We start from the raw sequence: 13,786 nt of genomic DNA on the forward strand, positions 1-13,786 counted from the left end.
CTCACTTTCTGTCTACCTTAATTATCTCCTCTCCACCCCACACTTTTACCCCCTCTCTCTCTCTTTTAAAAGTTAAGTGTTTCGAATTTACACGAGTTACATGAGTTTAAAGCAAACACAATGAAGTTTTTAAAACATATTTTAAAGTTTAAATAGAAATAAAATCGATCCTCTCTCTTTCTCACTCTCTCTCGACTCATTCAGTCTTTATGTCCATGACCCCCCAACTTCCCTTCTCCCCCCTACACTCCCCCACCCCCCCAGCCTTTCATTCTCGTTCTCTGTGCCTCTCTCTGGTCAGTCACGGTCTTCCTCACCCACTGTGCTGAACGATCGCTCACACACCTGAGCCCGAGGAGGACAGTACTGTTTACACTGTTGTGTTTGTGTCTCTATGTGTGTAAGTGTGTGTGTGCGGTGCGCATTTAGCATCTCTCTCAGCCATGTGTGAGTGTCTGAGGGGGATCTTTCGGGTTACGTGGACGCCCACCTCTCGAACAGGTGAGTCAGTGCGTGCCGTGGAGCTCCACCAAACTTTTGAGTTTTTCCATAATCCAGTGTTTGACAGAGAGTGCTTTTGTGTAAGACGGCTGATTGTAGAGAAACTTGTGGAGTCTTTACAGTGTTGGTGAATGGAACCAGGCATCTCCATGTCTACAACAGAAAGCCAACATTTTATTTCCTCTCCACAACTAGCAGTGACCTCCACAATTCTTTGAGATTTATGAATGATAGTGATGATGAGGATGAGGATTGAAAACAGTGGAAATCTCAATTCAGGTTTCTTTATTTCACATTGCCCTGTGTGCCCGAAACTCTTCTTTAAACTATGTTCAGTAATGTGCTTATCACCATTTACTCTAATAACTCTGTGAGGAGCTTGTAGAGTAGGACGTCAGGTTCCATTCACCACCACTGTAAACTGTTGACTCAATATTAGTTCTGTTTCTCTAGAACTAACACACTCCCAGTCACTTTTCTTACATTACATTCATTATGGATTATTTTGAAGTCATTAAAATATCCCCTTTACGTTGTCTGAATCAAAAGGACAGAAAATAGAAATATGACATGACCGGAGAGAATAATGCCACAAACCCTGTTCTGTTGTGTTTAAAGTCATACGTTATTTTCTACAGCATCTAAAAGCGCTCATTTGTATTTTAGTTTTGAAAGCTCTGGTATATAATTAGTGTTCTGATATTCAGTTTGAGGGTTTTTAATTTTACTATGTCATTTAAAGTGGCTTATCTGGCTTGATTAAGAAATTACCGTGAGAACTCTGGAAGTGAATTACACTAAAATTAAAACCATAATCGAGGCAGATGATTAAATTATTCATTTTTTCAGGGAAACATTTATTTCCCAAAGTTTGTAGACACACCCTGTAATGAATGAATTCAGCTACTTTAACTTTCACCTACTTTAGTAAATCATGAGTCTATGCCAGTGTCAGTGGTGCGCTAGACTGGTTTAATGGGGTATAAAGGGTAGTGGAGCTCAATACAATAAATTTGGGTTGAGTTGGAGCAGTGTTAGTAATCCAGAACTAATCATCTAGCATCGGTTCCTGACCTCGCTAATCTAAATGTGGCTGAACGCCATCAAATCTCAGCAGTGTTTCATCTAGTATAAAGCCTTTCCAGAAGAGTAGAGACTGCTACTGCCACAATGGCAAACAAATCCTGACAAATATCCTTCATTTCAGAATGATACATGAGTAAAATATTCATTTTGTAGTAATTGAAATCACAGTCTTTTATCTCTGGTGAAAACTGTAGAAGATGAAGCATTTGTCAGAGTTAAGTGTGGTGTTTAAAATAGCCTTTAGTTCAGAGAAATTTGTCAAAAACCACTGATGTTATGTCCATATATGGAATTTCAGGTCTGAGCTTGATACATTTTTAACAGAAATGATGTTTGAATTTCTCTGATATTGTGTCCTGGGTTCGATACAGATCTGCGTTCATCATTTGAATGCCACTGCTCTGAATTATGAGCTCATTAAGTAGTAAAATATGAATAATGCTACAAGCTACAGCTAACACTCCTGTGCACTGAAATGATGCCACACTGAAATTTACTGTTACACCTCAGCACTACTTTATAAAACAATAGCTCCTCAAACTGAAGCCTGAACCTGACAAAACCTCAACTTCCACAGTGAGCAAAATTTGCTAGTATGAGGAGGATTATGGGGTGGTTTTCTGTTGCATGTTGTCAACAGTGCTTGTTAGTATAAAGCATTATTCACATTTCCACTCCTCAATGGCCTCATATCTCAGAGGATTTGGTGATATTTGGAGGGTAAGAAACCTGTACAGCCAAACCAGTATCTGGTGTAAAACCATTTGGTTTACCGTTTTTTTTTTTGTTTGTTTTGTTTTGTTTTGTTTTGTTTTTTTAAGTAAAACTGTAAAATTAAAATACAGATTACATACATCTTCAGTTGTATTTAACAGACTCAAAATAATTAGCTATTAGTGCTCTCCTCCAAGCCTGTTTCGACAGAATTAGCGGTAAAGTGGTTTCCAACTGTGCTGAGTTCTAGTGTTGTGTTAGTGGCAGTTTGAAAATAATGAACTAAGGCAGATTTCTGAGAAATTGGTTTGGTTTAAATATACTATGATATATTTTGGCCAAGTTAATTTGGCACTACTGTTCTCTGTTGTTAGATAACCTGTGAATGTATGTTGCTTTTTCTCCCACCTCGAGCAAGCGTGAATATCTTCTGTATTTCTGACCTTTACTACCCTTAATTCATCTGCTGTTACTGGACCTGTACACATTTTGTATAAATAAAGTGAACTGGAGGATGTTAGACATTGTTCAGACGTGTGTGTGCGTGTGTGCATGATTTATTCTCAGAGACAGAAATACACAAGTATTCATGGTGTGTTTATCTGGTTTCTTCTGTTTCCTTCTGGTGACATATTTCCTGGAAATATCCCTGAGAGATAATATGTGTATGTGATAACTGTCTGCTGATATAGTTTTGTTTCCTACTGAAATTAATTTAAGATATAGAATGCATGCTGAATATGACATATTACAGGGTGAAACTACAGGATGTTAAACAATCTGCTAATTGTTATCTCTCAAAAAAAATGAGGACTGTTAATGTTGTTAAAGGATAAGATGGTGCGATGGCTTAAGTTTCTTTTTAGTTTAAAACTAAAATGTTTTGAGGCTTAGGTAGTAATAAATGGACATTATCCCTGTTAATTAGCATGCTACCAACTGCAACTGTATTGCTGTGCTTGTCTCAAACATTAGCCTTGCAACACCCGTGTACAACTAAAAAGCACCAAACATCCTGATTAAATGACGCAATTTTGGTTAAATTTGATTAAAATTCTAACTTTAAAGGAACCATAAAATGTCTGTTCAACAAGAATCATGTGACTTGTTATAGACATCATGTGACCTCTAATCCTCATGACAAGAGCCTTGTCCCATTTCTAATACTGTTGTAAAGCTGTAATGTATATGTTTTAGGCCTGGAGTGTTTTCCATTTCTTTAATTTACCCCCTCTGTGGTCCTCTAGCATCCAACAAAACAGGAAGAAAGAAAAATAACTAAATAAACTTTAAGGCGCAATAAAGCATTTTTTCCACGACAATGACGGTGCACCTCACATGAAGTTAAGAATTAAATTGCCAGTGAACTAGTCTATGCCCTTCAGGATGGGTCCAATACGTAAGCATTTTTAAAATAGATTAGCATACTCTCTGACAACACAGGCCACTAGGTGTCAGTATAAGGACTGTTTCATAATACGAAGACGACTCATGGGAGAAAATTACTCTTTAACAATGATAAAATAGATCAAAGTTCACTCACAAGGATAAAATCATGAAAGCATGCACTTCAGACAGGGCTCTTGGGCAGTATTTGGGACAGGGTTCATTAAAGTTGGCATTTTATTCCGCTGAGTTGGCGGTCACTGGGCAGACAGCACACATTTTTGTTGTTGTTGTTTTGCTTCCCTCACCACATTATGTCTAAATCCGTAGTTTAGCTGCAACAATGACAAATTGTCAACAAAGCACCTAGCCTAGCCACTGCCAGCTATGACAAGCCACTGCTTTGTACTGAAGCATGGACATTTATTGGCTGTGTCCCATTCGGGCTCAGGGCCTACAGAACTTGTTAGAACACATTCTCAGCACTGGAACGGATCACTATACATGCTTTACCAAAATACTTGTCTGCCAAGCCAAAGAAACAGTTGTCCTGCTTGTAGGATGCTAGCCAAGTTAGCCTAATTAATCATCATAGCTGGTTTAATTTTACTCTTCCAGACACTAAAGTTAGCTCCTATTTTTTTGCCTGCTGGTCTGGGATTAGACAGTTTTCCTGATTGTTTTGTGACATTTCAGAAATTCAGGGTTAGCTCAGAGTGAACCTTTCTTGTGACAGTATTTGAAAAGTTAACTCCAAATTACCTTCCCACTCTTTATCGTTTCTCCCTTCCTTCTATCTTTTTTCTCCATCTTCTCCTCTCTCTCACTATTGCTAAATCCCTCCCTCAATCTCCCTCCATTCCCTTCACCTCATTCTCAATTACTAAACTCCTCTCTTTCTCTCCCTTCTCCCTCCTCATTCCCTTTTGTCTTATCCCTATCCCTTCTATCTCTCTCTTTCCCCTCCCCTTTTTCTCCCTTCCTACTCTCTCACTCCCTTCCCTCCCTCCATATGGGGCATCCCACTGACCTCTGTCCAATTATTTTGGTGCCCCTCCTCTAAGAGAAAGCTGTTAAACCTGACTAAATTAGCTAAGAGACAGAGAGAAAGTGAGTGAGAGAGAGAGGGAGAGTTTCAGAGGGCAGAGAATAAGTGAGAGAGAGTCTGTGAGGACTTCACTGAGATTGTTTCAAGATTGCTCCAGAGGGAAAGCTGGTTAAGGTAAGTGCAAGATGATTCTCCTCCAATTTGTCTGCCTTCTGAGGCTTTTATTTGGTTAAAAAACATGCACTTTTATATTGCCTGCAAAATGTTCTTCACTTTAACCCTTTAAACTGCAAACATATATTCAGTAAGTTAATATTAGAAAATAATTTACACTCTCAGAAAAACTCACCATGCTGGTACCTTTAGCTGTCACTGTGGTGTGTTACCCCCAAGGGTACATACTCAGTACCTTTAGTTAGGGAACATAATTGTACCATATTCTATATTGATTGTAGAGTTTAAAGTTGTGTTGTTTTCATATGCCAAATTATTTTATTTTATTTTATACACTTCTATAATGAAAGTATACAATGTTCACCTCCTTCTGGAGAGAAAAATGCAATGTATTTTTAGGGAACAAAAGTGGACTTTAAAGGTACAACACTGGTTTTAAAGGTACATTTACACTGTTTGTACTGTTACTCTTGGTGACTGGTGAAAGAAGCATTTATGACAACTGCTTCTAGTTGGAATAAGCCTTTATAATATATAATATATAAGCCTTTATATAGGTTTAAGTAGGTAGGTTATGGCCATAAACTTGTCATAAACAGCTTATGTAGCCCTTATGAACGATGACTTATAGTAATGTGATTTAGTATGTACCACAACACCAATGTCGTCTAAACCAAAACTCACAAATACTTTTGGATGCAATACTTTCCCCAAGAACAGAACAAATGTTTGCTAAATCAGATGAAAATTGTCATTTTTAATACTATGTAAGTTACCCATAAAATGTCAAAAGAGCGGGGGAATGTTTGAACTTAGAATTGCAATTATATTATTAACTTACACACACCCAAAAAACTGCTTCAAAATGTATTTGTTCACCTAATACATGGCAATACTTACTGCAGGCATCAAATTTGCATTGCACAGCATCGTAGATGTTTGTAAATACCAGATAACTATGTGTGTGTGTGTAAGAAAGCAATTATGTTTGATTGAGATTTCAGGTTAAAGTTAGTGTTAAGTTGGACATTTAGAAGTAAACACATGGTGTTTAAAGGGTGAAAAATAATATTTAAATAAAAATCTAATATTACAAATATTCTTTGGTGTTGTAGATTGTGCTTTCTATATTCATATGTTAGGAAATTTATCTATCATTGTAGCTGAAAATGTATAAATTAATAATGCAATATTATCCAAAATATTTAGTAATATGATCATCGTAAAAAATTGCTTATGAGAAAATATTTACTATAATGCTGTAGTAGAACGTGTAAGTGAAAAAACTTTGAAAATATTGTATATAAATATGTAAATAATGCAATATTTGTGTAAAATTGTATATAAACCAAGATTAATACTGTGTAAAAACATTTGTGAGCAGTTTATTACTGTGTTACATGTTTGCGTTGGAACTTAGAGAATGAAGGCGTGTGTATTTACTTGTGTATATTTGTGTGAGAGAGTGTCTATATCAGTTTTACAGAGCAGCGCAGCTGCTGTGTTGGTCATGAGACTGAGAGCTGGGTGTGGAGGCCATAGCTGAGATACTGCAGAGTGCTTAAATAAAATACAGCACTATTCTCTCTCTCAAATACACACTTGTTTTTTTAATTTATCAAGTGATTTAATACTTTTAATACTGGCATTATTCCGAGTAAAATAAGCATTCCTTCTGTTCTGACTAGATCATTAATTTTTCAATAGAACTCTGAATAAAATATTTCTTAAAGTGTTTATTTGTACATATGAAGTAAGTGGTATTAAGCATCTGCAGTCAAAGAAAGACATTCTGGAATAAAATGAATTAATAGAAGAAAACGTTGAATGTGTTTAAAAAATAAATCAAGAATCAAAGGTTTCTATAATGTTTTTATCATCCCTTTATATTTAATCACTGTTAATAAATCACTAGAAGTGGATTATTAAAAATGCATCCACAAGATGAATATTTATTGCTTCAGAAAACATAGATACACTGCTACAAATGTATATATCCTTCTGGCAGACTCTTCGCATTGGGCATGGTGATCTTAAGCTGGTTTGCAGCTGCTTTGGAGCATACCTCATCATTTCATACTTTTCTAAATAGATCAACTGAATATCTGAATCAGACAGAATATATTTAGATATCAACTAAACATTTAAGTGTTGTCACAGGTTAAGTCATAATAATGAAACTCGTTTTAGACTTTTATCCATTTATACTTTCTATTCTCTTTATTTCAGTTTGAAATAAATATTTACAGCTCAAATAGTTTCCTTCAGCTCTAAGATATTACAATTTTAGATATTATTAAAATTTGGCCTGTGTGGTTTATGTGTCAGGTTTGAGAAGGATTTCTATATCACTGTATCAGTTTAAGTGCGTAAGTGTTTACCCAAATCTCTGAGACCCTCCCAGTGTCCTGTTTATAACCATTTCCTGCAGGTACTCCTGGGAGAGGCTGGATCATGATGTCACATCCCCCTGGTAGAACTGATGGGAAAAAACATAAACAGTGCTAACTACAGCACAATTACTTAAAACTCTGATAACTATCAAAACACAAATATTGCAGATGATTTATTGTTATTATATGTTTACAATATTTTAACACTTAGAACTATTTTAAATTTTAATCTCCTTAAACACTCCTCCTTAATATCCTGAACACTACTAATTATTTGTACCATTGTGATACTAAACTGACCAGTAACAGAGAGAACAGAGCCTCTCACAGCAGCACAACAGTAGGTCAAGGGGGCCTGGCGCTTGTAGTGTTAAACAGTATTTTAGGACTCGTATTTACGCCTTGGCCCTAAACTTGTTTTACACGTTTCCGCTTTGGCTTTTTTGTAATACATTCAAAATTGCTCATGTCTGTCTCTAGCCCAGTGTTTATAATCTCTGTACAAATGATTAAAATAAGATAAGATACTCGGGAGCAGATGCATACATGCCTTAAGCCACCATTCCCAATATCCTGGATGGAGCAGTATGCAATACCTCTGGGATTAGTTGAAGCTAACCATCCAACATCAGTACCTGACCTCACTAAGGTTTATGTGGCATGTAGTATAAAGTCCTCCTAGAAGAGCAGAGACTGTTACTGCAGAATAAATCCTCATTAATACCCCTCTTTTCATACGAAATGTTTAACTGAATGCGAATGTAGTACTGTGTGACTTTGGCAGTTGTTCAAATTCTCTCCCAGACTCTGCACAATCTCCTTTGGGGAGAATTCCAGAAATGCTGTTGAGTCTTGCCTTCATTGTCCACTCATAAATACATAATAGACAACAGACAACACTGACCTTTACTCTCAGTCCAACGTGGGATTTTAACCACACAGTGTCCAATAATGTGCAAAATTATTAGGACACCTGAGAACATTATTTTTAAAAATATTTTTATTATAATTTTATTATAATAATAATAATAATTATTATTATTATTATTTTCGGTTTCTGGTTCCTTTACAGCCAAATTGACCAGTGGAGGAGATTTACCAGCTTTTCTGTTTAACCAATCTTTCACACTGTGGTTTAAATGAATACATAAAATAATAATAATAATAATTAATTAAAAGCCTTTATGGGCGGCACGGTGGCGCAGGTAGGTGTCGCAGTCACACAGCTCCAGGGACCTGGAGGTTGTGGGTTCGATTCCCGCTCCGGGTGACCGTCTCTGAGGAGTTGGTGTGTTCTCCCCGTGTCTGCGTGGGTTTCCTCCGGGTGCTCCGGTTTCCTCCCACAGTCCAAAAACACACATTGGTAGGTGGATTGGCGACTCAAAAAGTGTCCATAGGTGTGAGTGTGTGAGTGAATGTGTGAGTGTGTGTTGCTCTGTGAAGGACTGGCGCCCCCTCCAGGGTGTATTCCTGCCTTGCGCCCAATGATTCCAGGTAGGCTCTGGACCCACCGCGACCATGAACTGGATAAGGGTTATAGATAATGAATGAATGAATGAATAAAAGCCTTTATTACTCTGACTGCCTATAATAAAGAACATCCTAAATAAGATCCCCTTTATATCTCTGTATATTCTTTATATCTCTGCTCGATAAAGCTTAAGTTAGAGTTTTATTAGGTGGATGTGTTCAGACTTGGATTTAATGTTGAGTTTATGGTGGCAGAATTTTAAGGTGGAGCTATATGTGGGTTATGGCAGAGTGAGTGAAATTTAAGCAGTTACGTTTAAGATTTATATATGACTGGATTTAGGGATTAGTTTAAGGTGGATCTCAGAGATTAAAGCTATAATATTGGTCACTAAAAGTACAAACAGTATAAATTTACCTTTAAATATACAGCAGTAGTGTTAAAGTCCAGTTGTGTTCCCTAAAGGAACATTACATGTTCTAATCCAGAAGGAAAGGTAAACATTTATAAGCTTTCACTATAAAAATGTATAAAATAGAATAACATAAATCCTGGAGCAGAAATGGGGCGTATGAAAACAACACACCTTTAAAATCGACAGTTATTAAAGAATATGGTGCAATTATGTTCCCTAACTAAAGGTATAGAATATGTAAGTTTGAGGGTACCACCACAGTGGCCATTTTTCTGAGAGTGTGAGTTTAAGGCAGTGTAGTTTAAGGTGAAGTAGTCTGTGGGCAGATGTGGGTCAGGGCGGTATATGCCTATAATAAGCTCAGCTCTGACCTCCAGCATTCCTGCTGTCCACTCCAGTGCATACAGCATCACAGCTGCCACTTTCAATCACTCTCTCACACACACAAACACACTCTCTCTCTCTACTATTGGCCGGAGCTCTGTAAACACACTATAAATGCTGGCTGATCCACATCATATCACAATTATCTTTTCTTCGTTATTGTTTATTGGCTTCATACATATTTTCCAACTGTTTTTCTTATAATCATTGAACCACTCATTTGGCAGCTTTTAACTGCACCCATTGTAGTGTTTATGATCTCTACGGAAAGGAGTCGCTCTGGAGCAGCTGCACATCAGTTCTTAACAAAAGTAAATTCATTCATTAATTCATTATCTGTGACCATTTATATAGTTCAGGGCCGCAGGGGGTCCGGAGCTTACCTGGAATCAATGGGCGCTAGGACACACCCTGGAAGGGGCACCAGTCCTTTGCAGGGTGACGCATACTCACACATTCACTCACACCTAGAGACACTTTTGAGTTGCCAATCCATCTACCAACATGTGTTTTTGGACTGTAGGATGAAACTGGAGCACTCGGAGGAAACCCACAGGGACACAGGAGAATACAATACTACCTGCTGCGATACTGTGGCACCTGTATAAAATGTATAAAGTGTAATAAAAAATTTTTATATATATATATATATATATATATATATATATGTATATAATAAAATTTAATACAATAATAGAAATACCATCCGTGTGTTCAATATATAGTTTACAATTAATTACTCTAAATTATTGTCTAGTAATTGTTGAATATCTACTCTTAATGATTCAGTATCAACTTTAAATTAAGCAGCATCTACTCTAAATTTTTCAGTGTCTATGTGAAAATAATGTTTACGTTCTGTAGCAATCAAAGTGGAAATGTAATATATACAGAGATTTGTTCACAGTTAGAACACAACAATGAAATACCACCTACTAGTGCTTCACACATGGTTTTGCTCGTGTACGTTCTATGCTCTTTGATTAATTTGGTTATTTGCACCTGCGTTAATTCTGTGGTGTTTAACTACTGTTAGATACACTGGCATTTTGTCTACCCCCACCCCCCTCCCCTGGTTTGGCCAGTTGTTAGCTTTTCTGGTGTTAATGGACTTCTTTCCCTGAATGGTTGGCCAGTCTGCTTAGCCTCTCTTCTGTTTAAATAGTTTGGTTAAAATCTGTGTTGTATATGCAGCTTCCCCAGTGTTAGTTGCCTCCAATGGCATCTTTCCCTAGTGTTTGGTGTGTTTTCTACATCCTACTTTAGTTTGCTTAGATTACCTGGTGTGTGGGTAGTTTAGGTAATGTCAATAACAGGTTGCTGAGTGGGAAACGCATTAAATATTATATCTCTATGATCCTGAGGGATGTTAATTGCGGTGTGGCTGGGACAGACATTTGATCTCTGTGAGGTATGTGAATCTCAGAGACAGGGAACACCATCAGAATCCAGCCAATAGCAACCTGATACAAACACACACTCGCGCGCAAATACACACACACACACACACACACACAGAGTGTTACAGCACAGAGATGTGCTCAGTGTCAGTAGCAGAAAAGCCACGGAAAGAATGTGAAAATTGTAAAGCAATGTAGCAAGCAATGTGAGTCATGCTCTGAATCATGTGATCCATCAGTCAACAAGCGTGACAGTCTCTTAGTCCTGCACACCTAATAGTGCTGAGTTATATTTTATAGATTATATTAATATATATATTTTTTGCTGTCATGGTCAGTGTTTAATGCCAAAATAATAAAGAGAAAAATAACTTTCTAAAACTGCGACTAATTATACAAACTTTGTTTTCTACATCATTATATTAAATGTAGATGTAAATACCCTTGTATTAACATCAGAAGTGTTTTTAAAAAACTCTACCCTTTTTATGGACTGTCCAGAATATTCTTTTTTAATATGTCTTTACATTGATCTTTATTTCAGTGTATATACTTGTTTCTGGTTTATATTTTATCATCATCATTGATTATGTGCCCTGTGGTGTTTTCAGATTCAGAAAGAGAACTGGAAGACAATTATGATCAGCAACAGGCCAAAGTTTCAGCTGTAAGTACCCAATAGGTGATCAATAATGTATCTGCTAATTCATCACCAAAAAATCAATCACATTAATCAGTTGCATAATACAGTTACAGGGGTTGGACAATAAAACTGAAATCAGTTTTAGACCACAAAAATGTATTTGTATGGTGTAGGGCCTCCTTTTGCGGCCAATACAGCGTCAGTTCGTCTTGGGAATGACATATACAAGTCCTGCACAGTGGTCTTTTAAGCCATTCTTCTTGCAGGATAGTGGCCAGGTCACTACGTGATGCTGGTGGAGGAAAACGTTTCCTGACTCGCTCCTCCAAAACACCCCAAAGTGGCTCAATCTGGTGACTGTGCAGGCCATGGGAGATGTTCAACTTCACTTTCATGTTCATCAAACCAATCTTTCACCAGTCTTGCTGTGTGTATTGGTGCATTGTCGTCCTGATACACAGCACCGCCTTCAGGAAACAATGTTTGAACCATTGGATGCACATGGTCCTCCAGAATGGTTCGGTAGTCCTTGGTGGTGACGCGCCCATCTAGCACAAGTATTGGGCCAAGGGAATGCCATGATATGGCAGCCCAAACCATCACTGATCCACAACCATGCTTCACTCTGGGCATGCAACAGTCTGGGTGGCACGCTTCTTTGGGGCTTCTCCACACCGTAACTCTCCCGGATGTGGGGAAAACAGTAAAGGTGGATTCATCAGAGAACGATACATGTTTTACATTGTCCACAGCCCAAGATTTGCGCTCCTTGCACCATTGAAACCGACGTTTGGCATTGGCATGAGTGACCAAAGGTTTGGCTATAGCAGCCTGGCCGTGTATATTGACCCTGTGGAGCTCCCGATGGACAGTTCTGGTGGAAACAGGAGAGTTAAGATGCACATTTAATTCTGCCGTGATTTGGGCAGCCGTGGTTTTGTTTTTTGGATACAATCTGGATTAGCACCTGAACATCCCTTTCAGACAGCTTCCTATTGCGTCCACAGTTAATCCTGTTGGATGTGTTTCCTCCTTCTTGGTGGTATGCTGACATTACCCTGGATACCGTGGCTCTTGATACATCACAAAGACTTGCTGTCTTGGTCACAGATGCGCCAGCAAGACGTGCACCAACAATTTGTCCTCTTTTGAACTCTGGTATGTCACCCATAATGTTGTGTGCATTGCAATATTTTGAGCAAAACTGTGCTCTTACCCTCTGCTAATTGAACCTTCACACTCTGCTCTTATTGGTGCTATGTGCAATTAATGAAGATTGGACACCAGGCTGCTCCAATTTAGCCATGAAACCTCCCACACTAAAATGACAGGTGTTTCAGTTTCATTGTCCAGCCCCTGTACATTAATGTGTCATATTTGCATACTATCTACCAGTTCTTCAGAATATATTACTGAATAATATATCACATGTTCCATTTCCTCTGGTTATATTTAATCTCTAATGCTCTTCTGTGAGTGTAATGTCACAGTGTGTAATGAGATAATAATATAGTATTTCACTGATCCCAAAAGAAATTGCAGGTGTGATTTGTGAGTGATGTGTGTTTGTGTTGGTCCTGTGTGTAGAGTGATGGTGTGTGTTGTTTCTGTGTGTGAGTGTGTGTGTGTGTGTGTGTGTGTGTTTTTGCTGTTAGTAGTGTGATGGTGCGTGTTGTGTCTGTGTGTAATGTGATGGTGTGCTGTTTCTGTGTGTGTGGTGTGATGTGTGTGTGTTGTTTCTGTGTGTAGTGTGATGGTGTGTGTGTTTTTGCTGTGTGTGATGGTGTATGTTGTTGCTGTGTGTAGTGTGACGGTGTGTGTTGGTGTTGTGTGTAGTGTGACGGTGTGTGTTGGTGTTGTGTGTAGTGTGATGGTGTGTGTTGGTGTTGTGTGTAGTGTGATAGTGTGTTGTTTCTGTGTGTAGTGTGATCGTATGTGTGTTTTTGCTGTGTGTGATGGTGTATGTTGTTGCTGTGTGTAGTGTAACAGTGTGTGTTGGTGTTGTGTGGAGTGTGATAGTGTATGTTGTTGCTGTGTGTAGTGTGATGGTGTGTGTGTGTGTTGGTGTTGTTTGTAGAGTGTAGTGTGATGTTTCTCTGTTTACTGTGATGGTGTGTGTGTTTTTGCTGTGTGTGATGATGTATGTTGTTGCTGTGTGTGATGGTGTATGT

The sequence above is a fragment of the Hoplias malabaricus genome, chromosome 11 (genome assembly GCF_029633855.1).
Source record: "Hoplias malabaricus isolate fHopMal1 chromosome 11, fHopMal1.hap1, whole genome shotgun sequence".
Taxonomy (NCBI): domain Eukaryota; kingdom Metazoa; phylum Chordata; class Actinopteri; order Characiformes; family Erythrinidae; genus Hoplias; species Hoplias malabaricus.